Here is a 14,267-nt window from a genome sequence, read left to right on the forward strand (position 1 = left end):
GTAATCAGCATAAAAACCTACCGTTAATGTAAGAATACGAAAAATATTACATATTTCATATTTAATTACTTACCTCTTCATCATTATAACACGTTTATTTTTTAATATTCAATATTGAAAATTCCGTTCTTAATAAGTTGACTGAATGGAACGGAATAGCTGCCAAACGCCCATAGATATAATATACTTAAAGACGACGTCTAACCGAGCTGTCACTGTTACCACTTTTGTTTAGTGTACGATTAACAATGTTTTTCTTATTTTTTCGCAACTGTATTAAAAAACGTCGTTCGATACACGTGCGGAAATGTCATTCTTCACTCGTCCCGAGTCTTAAGATATCTCGGTACTCGTGAAGTAATGACATACCTTCCGCACTAGCATCGAAATGTACTATATCAATTTGGCTTTATAGACCTTTACGTGCATGAACAAAGATAACTGCGGAAAAAACTCTTGCGTAAATGCTTTCAAATTTGACGGCAAACATTACATTATAGTAATAAAGGTCCCAGAAAACGACTTTCTTGATAGTATATACATACTGCTACGACTGCTACGTCCATGTTATTTGTTTGCAATTTGGAGTTTAAACGACACAAAAGTTAGAAAAGTCCTTTACAATTTGTTCGCCTCGTATACTTAAGGTAAATCATTTTTAGGACGGGTCGTAAAGGGCAAGTAAAATAATTTCAATAGTCAAATAATGTCCTTTACGACCATCTTGACCACACGATATGAAAAATTATCATGACAAATGAAGGGCTAAATGACGACAAAGGACATGTTAGTATTGTTAGTCCTTTACAACATAATTTAATTACAAAAAAAAAAGAAAAAATAACTGGTCATTTACGCCCCTTGAGCTAAGCTGTTTTTGCAAGCTCATAGTGTAAAAATTGGGTCGTAAAGGCAACTTTTTACGAGATATCAAAATTTTAACTATACAGAACAAAAGCGCTTGGAATTCTGAACAAAACTGTATAATTATTTATTTAATCGTATGGCATGCATGATTAGATTGATTAGGCAATCAGAGTACAGCCTTTGAGGTTGTTAAGCCAGGTATTAAAACTGTATATATAACTCATTTTCGCCAAAATGTCCTTTACGCCAATTGAACTCAAAGGTATATACATATATATATATATATATATTTTTTTTTTATTTGCTTAGTCCCAATAGCTTAATAACTACTTTCAATGAAAACTATATAGCGAATGTGACCGGACTCCAGTCGGTTTTGAGTTATGGCAATAAATCTTCTGTTCTTAGTAAAAATCTAAAAATACGTAAAACGCTCTGTACTCCCTTGTAAACGTATGATACTGACTTATCGCCCCGGTTTGGCCTATTTTGACAGAACGGTAACTACGAAACTCTACACTGAGCATGGCCCGACATGCTCTCGGCCGATTATTATTTTTGAGTCAGATTTGGATACATTTAGGCACCTATGTTTGAGGAGCTCCTGACCCACTTTGGGACAACAGTATAGTACAAGTTCAAAGGTGTGATACCTCATTGGATTCGAAATGATGTTTAGAAAAATGTATTCAAAGCGTTTATTGCCACAGATATGAAATCAAAAATTATTATTAAATAAAAGTGCGTCTACTCAGCTTTGTATGAACCAAGAAATAATAGTGTTAAACGGTTTCCCCTGAGGCAAAAGTGCAATAGGTATTACTTACTTCACTAACTTCGCCTACTAAGAGGCAAATCGCGACTTTGTTATGGTTTATCGATAACTTCTCACATCACTAGATTATTACATGTCGACTATTGCCCATCACTTTTCTGTCTGTGTACGTATTTAGAAACTTGAACCCGCCCCTAAAATTAGTGCGATAGGGACAACTGCAGCTGAGGCGAAAAATCCTGCGTAAAAATGGCAAAAATCGAGGTTTCGTAGTCCTCTTTTTCCTCCTCCAAATCTTAACCAATCGTAACCAAATTTGGAAATCTGAATGATTATGAAATTATCTGTGTTTTGCTTTTTTGGCTAATTGATATCAGTTTTGAATACCACGCCTCTCATTGCGGCATAGTCAATTAGGCCATTTTGGCCATTTTTGAAGGGCTCTAGCGCCTTAAACAACAAAAGCATACAGAATGATGGGATTCATTTTCCGCCAAAGCAAGGATTTTACAAACCCTAAGACTCTGCAACTTCTATTTAACGCATTTGTTAGGTCAAACTTAGAATACGCGACTACAGTTTGGAATCCTCATTTCAATGTTCACATCCACACAATTGAAAAAATTCAGAACAAATTTATTAGAACAATGAAATATAAATTTAAATCTTTTAGCACTGACAATTTAGAGTCTCTTCAAACACGTAGAGAAATTAGAGATCAAATTTTTTTGTTCAAAATCTTACATGGCCTTATTGATTCACCTAATCTTTTATCTAAAATTTCAATTCGCTGTCCTAATCGGCGAACTCGCTCCACAAACCTTTTTGCAATTGACTTTGGGCGCACTACATATGCAAGAAATAGCTTTTTAGCTAGAGCGTGTAGAACTTATAATGAAAAATTTTCTGATATTGATATATTTCATTTATCATTACAACAGTTTGTTTCTGCAATAAAAAGTACAGTTAATGGTAAAAATAATATCCATTAGTATTAGTATTATGTTACATCATACTTTCCAATGTTCGCATGTTGTTTTTATGTGTGTTATTACATCAATTCAAGTTAGGTATTCGAGTTATGCATGTTGTAAATAAATTCTATTACTTAATGTTAAAGTAGGTTTAAGTTTGAATTGTTTTAATGTTAGATTCTGAGCAACATAACTGTTATTATTCATTAGTGGAAACTGTGTGGCTTGTGAATGTGTTATCTGATTTACTATATGTGTTGTTTTTGCCTGTTTGTTTCCCAAAGGTTTAAATAAATAAATAAATAAATAAATAAATAAAAATATCAAAAAAAGCAAAACGGTCCGACACAGATATTGACAATATTAATCTGTGTTGAAAAAATCATTGCTCTAGCTTCAAAAACCACGGAGGAAAACGAGGACTACGTTTGTATGGAGGAATGACCACTCCTGTTGGCTCTTAATTGAATCCGAAGCCAGCAAGTAGCCTTCCAGCCGAGTCATATATAGTGCTTTTCTCAAAAATGGTGCAAGAAATATAAATATCATAGAAATATTTTACAAAAGCAACGTTCTTACGTATATATTTTCACAGAAAAAAGCCCTTGCCGCCTGTTAATTTTTTTTATAAAAAAATAGAAGTGTATTTTTCTGCCGAAAATACGCCAACCTATTTGAGACAGCTAAATAGTCGCGGTACTAATCATCTGTTTGGCTGTTTAATGGGCCTGTGCCTTCATTTGATATGGACATTTCAAATTTTAAAAAGTTTGGAACTCGACAAATAATGGAATTTGTATGCAACATTGCAGTCCCAAAATCGAGACTGCAATGTTTTTAATTTTTGACTGACCATAAACTACGCGCTTCTCAACCTATTTTTTTGACGGCAAAGTCGAGTTCGCCGTCCATTTTTGAGAAAATATTTTTACATGCTTTTATTTTACTTTCACCTGACTGTTGTCTGTTCTGTCTGTAATCAAATCTTGCAAGTTAAATTTGATCCACTTCCCGGTTTCCGATTGAGCTAAAATTTTGCATGCATGTACAAATCGGATGACAATGCAACATTATGGTACCATCGAGCTAATCTGATGATGGAGAGGAGGTGGCCATAGGAACTCTGTGATGAAACAACGCAACCTAATTGTGTTAGGGGTTTCTAGAAGTGTCTCGATGAGTATTAGTTGTCTGTCTTAAGAAAAGTACAGCCCGTGATAAAAGCTTGTACAAAAAATTAAATTTTTGCCAAAAACTTATTTTAGGTTGTTCTTGTTCTCAGAAGAAACAAGAAGAAATTACTGAACTCTCATGTATTTACCACGATAAAGTTTACCGAGATGTTTCCAACCCTCCCTAATTAACAAAAGCCACGTAACACGTACAAACCTGAGGGGCTGCCGCGAACACTGAAATTCGCAAACGGGATCTTTCTCTTTTACTCCAACGAAGGCGTAAGTAGAGTGACAGAGAAAGATGCCCGCATTTTGCGAATTTCGATTTGCACGGTTATAGCTCTGATAGTATTCATAATTTTATACAAACACGTGCTCACATTTGCATACAAAGGTAATTTCGAGCCCGTTAAGATTTACTTTGATAAGGTACCATTACAGAAATGCTGATTGCGGCGCGAGTTCATTTGGCACCATTGCGAAGTGGAGTTTGTCTCATATATGAAGTTGGATTTAATTAAAAGTGTCGTGTTGCATTTTTCGTGTATTACTTACTATTTAAAATATTTATCTTTCTGAATGTATACCTCATCAACATTATGATAGAATTCATTGGAAATTTGATTTTACAACAACGATCGCTTTTATAAAAATAAAAAATACATGTTGGAATACAAAAGTGTGTGTGGGGAATAATCATGTAGGTACCTAACGCTGTTGATGCAACTTGTCGAAGTGATAAGTCATTTAGTCGTACCTATATGTTACCTAGTGTTTAGTTTTAAGTTTATAAAAGACATATGTATGTTCCCCAATCCGCATTGGGCTAGCGTGGGGACTATAGCCCAAGCCCTCTCGCGCATGAGAGGAGGCCTGTGCTCAGCAGTGGGACGTATATAGGCTGAAATGATGATGATGATATGTATGTTAGTCTGTAAGGTATTTCTAATATGGGCCTTGTTGCCTGAATTAAGTATCTAAATAAATAAATAAATAAATATATCATGGTCGCATTTTATCACTTGTCGTGCAATGCGACACTTTTGCACTTACGTATTTGTTAGAACGTGACAGGCATGGTGACAAATGACAAAGAGCCGACCATATTAGCCCTACTAGTCCCGTTATCCATTTTTTTGGATAACTTTTTACAGAGATAAGACCTAATTCGATTTATCGGCCCCGAAAACTATATACTTAGCAAATGTCATTGAAATCGTTACAGCCGTTTCCGAGATCCCCGAAATATATAAATGTATAAATAAATAATACTGTAGGGATGAATTTATAGTTATGATGTAAATCCCAAATATATTTTAATCACTCGCGGACAGAGCGACCGATTTTATTATTAGATAATTTTCATATGTATGAGCTCTGTTCTGTGTAACTAATCCTAGAGCAGCTGTAAGCGCTGCGCGCCGCGCTGGACGGTCTAACGATCGGCCCTCGGCTACAGCGCTGACAGCGATGTATTGTGCCCGCCTCCCGCAGGCGCAGTGAGCCCTTAGATACGAATGTTGTTATCGTGACTGTCATACTAAGTTGCTTTTCCCGTTAAATTTGTATTTCTGAATAATTGTTTGGCTTTCGCTCTTTCTCCTTCTATTTTATATAGATGTGTATTGTGTGCCGTTACGGAGAATAAATCGGTGTGCGAAAACGAACGTTTGGTGCCTATTATTTGCTCCTGCATCTGCACCCGCTTACCACGCCTAGCACAACTCTACCTTCCACATCTACACTGGTGACCCTGACGAGTTCTCCGCAATGCTTCAAAATGGAACAGCCAGACCTTCAGAGTCACCTTGGTCGTCACCTCTGCACCTCGTCCCCAAGAAGAATAATGGATGGAGGCCTTGTGGTGACTACCGAATGCTCAATGCCAGAACTATTCCGGATAAATATCCCATTCGGCATATACATGACTTTGCTCACAGTATTTCTGGTTGTCAGGTTTTCTCCACCATCGACCTTGAGAAGGCGTACCACCAGATCCCCGTAAACCCAGAAGACATCCAGAAGACCTCGATCACCACACCGTTTGGCCTCTTCGAGTTCCCGTATATGACGTTCGGGCTCAGGAATGCTGCCCAGACGTTTCAACGGTTTGTGGACGAGATGGTAAGGGGGTTGGATTTTTGTTATGCCTATTTAGATGACTTCCTGGTGTACTCGAAAGACGAAGTAACTCACAAGGAGCACCTGCGCCAGCTGTTCGCCAAATTCCAGGAGTACGGAATGGTAGTTAACACTTCCAAATGCGTCTTCGGTGCTACGGAGGTAAAGTTCCTGGGCTACAGCATTTCAGCCGGAGGTACCAAGCCCCTCCCATCCAAGGTCGATGCCATCAAAGAATTCCCGGTCCCAAAGAACGTGAGAGAGCTGCGCAGATTTTTGGGGATGGTTAATTTTTACCGCAGATTTATCCCCGGGGCAGCAGCGTCTCAGGCTCCACTTCATGCGCTTTTAACTGGATCTCGCCGTGTGCCTGCTACACTGCCACAATTCAAAATTTTTGATTTTCTGGATTATTGCAGATTCGTATTCAAAATTGTTCAATTTACGACCTTATTTCGAGAGCCATAGCAAAAAAGGTCTTTAAGAGCCTTTTTCTCACAAGTGGCCTTATGGATTTGACCATAAATTGTCAGACAATTCCCTGCAATACAGCCACTTTTGAGTTGTGGCTATATAGCACACGTTTTAAATGAAGCTTTGAGTTGCGTCCTAGAAAATAATAATTAGCTGAGTTACACATATTACTATTATCGCGTACAGTGATCTTGTTCCTATCAAAGTTGATATACTTAAGTTCAAAAACTAAAACCCGACTACTGCAAATCGCGCTCTAAAAAGTATGAAACAAGATAGAATTCTTATCTGAAGTTATCAAACAGGAAATATTATAAATGTTATAATTTTTTAAATAAAAAAAATAACGTAATAAAATTTACTACATTTTTGATATATTTACAGAGATATTCAAAGGATCGCCGTGCATGCGTGCGGTCGTATGCCACGATTATAAACTTTAAGGTAAAGTGGCATACGACCACAGCAGCTATCCTCTGAATCTCTGTAAAAATATAAATAATGTAGTAAATTATACATATTACGTTGTATTTTTTTTATTTAAAAAATTATAACATTTATAATATTTCCTGTTTGATAACTTCAGATAAGAATTCTATCTTATTTCATACTTTTAGAGCGCGATTTGCAGTAGTCGGGTTTTAGTTTTTCGACTTATTTTTTATTTAATTAATTTTGGGGTCATGACTTCGTTACTAACTATTCGAAGTCACTTTATATTACTTTTTCGAGGGCATCCCCAGTACAGAAATGCACGCAGAGCGCCACATATATCGGGCTGCGCCATCCTTTGGCATGGAGGCGCTTTCGGCGCCCAGCTTTGGAACGTGTACAGTGCGCCTCCTACGTCGGGCTACGCCCGACTCTATTACTATGAGGGCGCCTTCGGCGCTTTGGAACGCGTAGAGCGTGTCTTGTACGTCGGGCTACGCCTGACTCTTTTAGTATGAGGGCGCCAAAGGCGCCCGGCTTTGGAACGCGTAGAGCGAGCTTCGTACGTCGGGCTACGCCCGACTCTTTTAGTATGAGGGCGCCTTCGGCACCCGGCTTTGGAACGCGTACAGCGAGCTTCGTACGTCGGGCTGTGCCCGACTCTTTTAGTATAAAGAATAGGCTTTGAACGCATACAGTGCGCCTCGTACGACGACGGGCTATGCCCGACGCGTTGAGTATGGGGGCGCCGAAGGCGCCCGGCTTTGGAACACGTACAGCGTGCCGGTACGTCTTTTGTACGGCTGTTTCATGCATTTGCCTGGATTTGGTAAGCGTCCAGCGTGTCACGTATGTCGACACTTTTAGTATGAGAAACTCGAAGTCGCCTGGCTTTGGACTGCTTGCAGCGCGCCACGTACGTCGGGCTACGCCCGACTCTTCAGTATGAGGGCGCCGAAGGCGCCCGGCTTTGGAACGCGTACAGCGAGCTTCGTACGTCTCTTGTACGGCTGTTTCATACATTTTGGCTGATCTGGACTTCTATACCTATTCACGTTATAAAATGCAGGTTATTAAAAAAACACTATGTTTATAGCGGCCAAACAAATTTATTTTGCAAATACCTTCTTGTATCGCCGTAGTCGGGTAATACGCGGATAGAATCCAGAGCGCTTGTAGATTCGTAGTTCGAATTACCTACCCGATAAATTAATGTTTCATCGGGTGCATGCAAGCAAAGCCGGGTGCAAAAGCTAACAATATTAATATATTTGAAATGTGCTAATTGAGCTCTTTCAAATGATATACATCACGTAATCATTACTTATTTTTATTTTTTTCGTTCGTGACTTTATGACCTCTAGAGGACGCCTTGTTCATTTTTTTGTGACTTCATATAGCCTATAACCAGCGGACGATTAAGATAATTCGAATGACATATCGTTTGTCAAATTATAATGTGTACTTTAGAAGTTATGAGGGAACAAATGAACATACATACATACATACCCACATACATACCGGTCAAAATCATAACCCTCCTTTTGCGTTGCCGTAGTCGGGTAAAAATAAAGGGATTTTAACTATTTTGGTGTTTTTATTTATATTTGCATGGTAACCTTTATCCAATAATTTTGTGTTTAAATTTGGCCGCATCTCAAAATCTTTAAAAAACGTTTCTGCAATACGGCCACAACTCTAAATACCTGTCTTTCGGGCCTTGTGTCTTAAGAAATATACATTTCTTTTAAAAAGTGGCATGGTCATAAGGAGGGTTATATCATTCCGAGTAAAAAAAGCTAAATTTTAAGTTCATAGACCTAAAACTAAAGGAGTAAGATCCTATTAAACACCCTGAACTATACTCTCACAACTTTGAGCCGCGATTTCTCGAAAAAACGGTTTTTTGAGATGTGGCAGTGTAGCAGGCACACGGCGATCTGTAAAACCTTCTCATCCCGTCAACTTTAGCGCTGAAGAACATGAGGCTTTTGAGCGTTGTAAGGACAGCTTATGTCAGGCTGCGTTGTTAGCGCATCCAAATAGTCAGGCTAAGCTGGCCATTGTCACAGACGCTTCTGATACCGCCATGGGAGCCGCGCTACAACAACTTGTCAACGAGGAATGGCAGCCCCTGGCGTTCTTCTCGAGAAAATTGAGCCCCGCGCAACGTAAGTACTCACCGTACGATCGTGAGCTTCTCGCCATATACGAAGCGCTAAAGTACTTCAGGCACATGGTTGAGGCCAGGGACTTCACAATCTATACGGATCACAAGCCCATCTGCTTCGCCTTCAACTCGCGCAAGGATAACTGCTCACCAAGACAGTTCAGACATTTGGACTTTATAGCGCAATTCACGACTGACATAAGACATATCTCTGGGAAGGATAACGTGGTGGCAGATACCCTGTCGCGCGTTGAGGAAGTCGCACAACCGATCGATTTGGAGCGACTAGCGCAATCCCAGGCGAGAGATCCAGAGTTGCAAGAGCTCTTACAGAGTGACACTTCGCTGCGTCTGAAGAAGTTCAAGTTGCCAGGTATTCAGGCCGAACTGTATTGCGACGAGAGCGACCAGACACTCAGGCCTTATGTCACAAAGGAGTTGCGCAGACAAGTGTTCCAGAGCTTGCACTTAAGGAAGTGCAAGCTAAGGAGCCACCCTGGTGCTAATGCTTCTGTTAAGCTCGTCACAGACCGGTACGTTTGGCCAGGTATCAAAAAAGACTGCCGCGAATGGGCACGTACCTGTTTGTCATGCCAGAGAGCCAAGGTAACTCGTCACGTTTCTGCACCACTTGGAACATACAGACTTCCCAGAGCAAGGTTCATGCACGTACATATAGACCTTATAGGCCCCTTGCCAGTATCTCAAGGATTCAAATACTGCCTTACAGCCGTCGATCGTTATACACGTTGGCCTGAGGTGGTACCGCTACAAGAGATCACAGCAGAAGCCGTAGCCAGAGGACTTCTACATGGCTGGATATCACGGTTCGGCTGCCCCAACGACATCGTAACTGATCGTGGCAGACAGTTCGAGAGCTGCCTCTTCAAGCACCTGTCGGAGCTAGCCGGCTTCCAGCATCGTCGCACAACGGCCTATCATCCGGCCTGTAATGGCCTCGTGGAGCGTTTCCACAGACAGTTGAAAGCTGCTATTACCTGTCACGCAACTAGCAACTGGGTAGACACATTACCCTTGGTCCTGCTCGGTATACGTAGTGCGTACAAGGAGGATCTCAACGCTTCGACTGCTGAGCTCGTATACGGGGAACCACTAAGATTGCCAGGAGAGCTATTGCACGCCCAGGCGCCCAATGACACCATTGATGTGACTGATTATGTCGCACGCCTGCGTAAGTTTGCCCATGATCTCACTCCAGTGCCAGCGTCACGCCATACAAGCAATAGACGAGTGTTCATATATAAGGACCTCAAAACTGCCAGTCACGTGCTGCTCAGAGACGATGCGAGTCATCCACCACTGCAGCCGGCGTATACTGGTCCGTACGAAGTGCTCGACAGAAGTGATAAAGTGTTTAAGTTGCGTGTGAACGGCAAAAGTGTAACAGTGTCTATAGATCGCATTAAACCTGCTTATATACTGGCCGATGAGCCGATTGTACCTATTACTCGTACTGTTCCACCTGCTCAACCTACTCCAGAGACTGAAAATACGGTAAAGAAGACTAGGTCAGGACGTACAGTGCGTATTCCAGATTATTATTATTAAGTTATTTTTATTTTTCTATCGCCCTTGACGGTCTCTGGAGGGGGGTGATGTAGGGATGAATTTATAGTTATGATGTAAATCCCAAATATATTTTAATCACTCGCGGACAGAGCGACCGATTTTGATGTATTGTGCCCGCCTCCCGCAGGCGCAGTGAGCCCTTAGATACGAATGTTGTTATCGTGGCTGTCATACTAAGTTGCTTTTCCCGTTAAATTTGTATTTCTGAATAATTGTTTGGCTTTCGCTCTTTCTCCTTCTATTTTATATAGATGTGTATTGTGTGCCGTTACGGAGAATAAATCGGTGTGCGAAAACGAACGTTTGGTGCCTATTATTTGCTCCTGCATCTGCACCCGCTTACCACGCCTAGCACAACTCTACCTTCCACATCTACAATACTTACAAGAATTGCTCTTTTAAGTTTATAAGATAATGGCAGTTAATTCAAATTGTCCAAAAATAATATAAAATATATATGTAAATAATGTCCAATTTCTCGTCGTAAATACAATAACAAAGATATAACTTCAATAATTAAACAGTGTTCAGCGAATTTAATGTTTTTGTTCAGTTCCATTTCAAAGACAACAAAGCTTCAGAAAGTTCAGTCTATCGAAAACTTCTTTGAAGTTTCTGTTTTCATTTTTAGCTACAAGTTTTTAATATTTCTAGGATTTTTCAAGCATCTTCTTAATAATTTTTATAATATTCTGGTTTCGTATTTAGGTATTACGCCCAAAATGAGGAGCGAGATTTTAAAACCATACAAATTTTATTTAGACCTAAGTTGGTATTCCATATGTCCAATGTGTGTCTCACATTTTGCTTAATGGGAGAGTGAGACGCAATGGATATTGGACATTGAAATTGGACAGGTGGAATACCACCCTAAAAGAAAAAAAACCGGGCACGAAGGGTTCCGTACCATAATGCAAAAAAAAAAAACAAAAAAAAAGCAAAAATAAAACGGTCACCCATCCAAGAACTGATGACCACTCCCGACGTTGCTTAACTTTGGTCAAAAATCACGTTTGTTGTATGAGAGCCCCATTTAAATCTTTATTTTATTCTGTTTTTAGTATTTGTTGTTATAGCGGCAACAGAAATACATCATCTGTGAAAATTTCAACTGTCTAGCTATCACGGTTCGTGAGATACAGCCTGGTGACAGACGGACGGACGGACGGACGGACAGCGAAGTCTTAGTAATAGGGTCCCGTTTTACCCTTTGGGTACGGAACCCTAAAAAAAAGACAAAAAAACAGCCAGTAAAAATGTCCTATAATATTTATTTTGGTTTTTAGTCTTTTTTATTGGATATTGGTACGATGTATCGCGCTCGCGTTTTTTCATTGGTTCGTGCGCGTTGCATAATATATTATATTGGGAAACCAGTTTGAATTTGCAATTTATAGTGGGAAAATATTCTCTTTTACTATGGTCAGACCGTAAAAAGTCTGCAGCGATTTTGATAGCCCACGCAGTGCAAGTGTCATTTTAAACGTCAAACTTCTATGAAATTATGACGTAAAAATAACACTTACACTACGTGGGCTATCAAATCCGCTGCAGACTTTTACTACTTTACTTACTTTACTTTACTTTTTTTTTTTACTTTTTTTTTTTTTTTCCGCTGTAGGCTTTTTATTGGTGCGACTATACCTACATAGTAATTCAAAGACGGCCCGTTTTGAACTTTAAGATACCTATGTCAATTCTACGTCAGTTTAGATCTAGAAACGATGTGGATTTGATGTCAGTGTCAAATGTGACCGTCACGTCACAAACATCTATTCCATGTCGTTTCTAGATCTATTAATTGACGTATCTTAAACTTCGAATCGGGCAGTGACTTTTCTAATTGTGCGTGTTAGCTGAAAATCATTTTGTTAACATGAAATCAGTTTTGCCCTAGAGGTCAATTCGAAAGTACATTAGCCAACTTAAAACTCAAAAGATCTAAATGATGCCATTTTGTTATCATTTTACGCATGTAATTCGCTCGAAACTACACCTTGAAAAGTTAAAGTTTCCTTGATAGAACTAAAAACACGAAATAGTCGTTTTAGATAATAAGAAGTATACCGGGTGTGGCCTGTAATATGAGCAAAAAATTTAACTGTACGTTGTACTCCTCATACTGACTAACATTTGTTCAGAGACTTTTAAAAATAACTTGTGGTTTGACATTTAATACACTTTAAAGTTTATTCTAAGACGCAATGTATTGCGAATTTTGTTATGTTTAAGGCTTGAGAAGCAACGTAAATCACAATGACATGGCGTGGCGATGGCGTCCATTGAAGATAATATTTATTTTGTATGAAAAATAGAGTCAAAATACTTCATAATTTTTAAAAGTTGTAGAACAAAAGTGTTACCGTTTGAGGAGTACAATCTATGTTTTTAATTATTTGCTCATGTTACAGGCCACACCCGGTATAGCTTGTGTTATAGCCGAATGATCTGATGAGCAAAATTTTGAACATAAATTACTTGATTAAAACCAAACTAAACTATTATCAGAGTAATTAAGATAAAAGGTTCCCCCTGTTCTTTGTCAATCTCTTCCTGGGTCTTTTTCATACTCATTTTATATTATTTTAAGTACCTATAAAAAAGAAACACATTTTCTACATGTTTTATAAAAAACCACGTACGCACACTTAACCGCCCTCGAAACTTTTTTTGTAGTAAAATAGGTCGATGAAAAGTCAAGCATATTTAATTAAAACTTAAGTAATTAAAAAAATATGTACTTCTCGTATAGCTTATTTTCGGTTATAACTATGAAGTTTTCTATGTTTTAAGTCATATGCAATTGTAGTTAAACATTTAAAAAAATGACTTATAATTCTAACATTTCATAGTAATCCTTTTAACTACTAATCCCAATAATTTAAATTAAAAAAATATATAAAATCAACTTACCCATTAATCAGAAAAACTTCCAAATCAGTTCATAATTAATTCATTAAAAACTAAACACTATCAACCAAAGTTTCAAAAACATACATTCGCAAAGAAATCGTACCGCACTAAAGAAAAAAACACTTTCAGCAAAAGAACAAAAGCACTTTTCGAAAATTTAAATTTAGAATACGAACGTAGGTTAGAGAGCGGCGTAGCGGGCGGGCGGAAAGACTCACGCTTGGCAACTGGCTACGCTCGCTACGGCGCTACGCCGCTACGGCGCAACAGGCTACGATGCTCGCTTTACTCGGCTAAAATGGACGATCGGATTTTGTTTTTAGATTTCAAACCTTTCGGTACTTCGGTAAATAAATACATGATTTTTTTGCATCTGTCATCTCGATACATTTTGAGATTCGATTGAAGTTTCATCGATCGATGTTTTTTGATAAGCGATTAACAATTTGGCTGGCTCATTTAATTCTACACACTGTTTTTTTTTATTTCTACTCAAAATTACGAAATTTATCTAATCTAATAGCAGGAAAAAGTGTCCCAGCTTTTGTTTCCATTCCGTCACCAACACGGTCACGGAATGGCCGGAACGAAAAATGTAATATATGGAAATGTTGAAAGATTTTTTTCATCTATTGACCTACTGCCGTATTCGAACTTCAAGATATTCACAAGAGACGACACGTACTAGATCCATTCTAGATACGTTATAGTTTAGATATCAACTAGTTCTCTTTTGCAGCTCAATTCGGGCAACCAATGTCACTTTTACGTTAGAT

The 14,267-nt window shown here is 38.8% G+C and overlaps 1 protein-coding gene and 1 long non-coding RNA gene across 2 annotated transcripts in view; both read right to left on the reverse strand.

Moving 5' to 3' along the window:
• LOC134664661 (uncharacterized) overlaps positions 1-12,139 on the reverse strand; it is a 105,411-nt gene extending 93,272 nt beyond the window's left edge. Inside the window, exon 1 of the long non-coding RNA XR_010098274.1 lies at positions 12,099-12,139. This is a non-coding gene — a long non-coding RNA (uncharacterized LOC134664661). The remainder of the gene's footprint in view (positions 1-12,098) is intronic.
• The window catches only part of LOC134664636 (muscarinic acetylcholine receptor gar-2), a 53,481-nt gene extending 39,692 nt beyond the window's left edge, over positions 1-13,789 (reverse strand). The window contains exon 1 of the mRNA XM_063521372.1: positions 13,492-13,789. The gene's annotated coding sequence lies outside the window, so the exon portion shown is untranslated. The remainder of the gene's footprint in view (positions 1-13,491) is intronic.
• Between the last annotated feature and the right edge of the window lie 478 nt (positions 13,790-14,267).

This window comes from Cydia fagiglandana, chromosome 5 (assembly GCF_963556715.1).
Source record: "Cydia fagiglandana chromosome 5, ilCydFagi1.1, whole genome shotgun sequence".
Taxonomy (NCBI): Eukaryota; Metazoa; Arthropoda; class Insecta; order Lepidoptera; family Tortricidae; genus Cydia; species Cydia fagiglandana.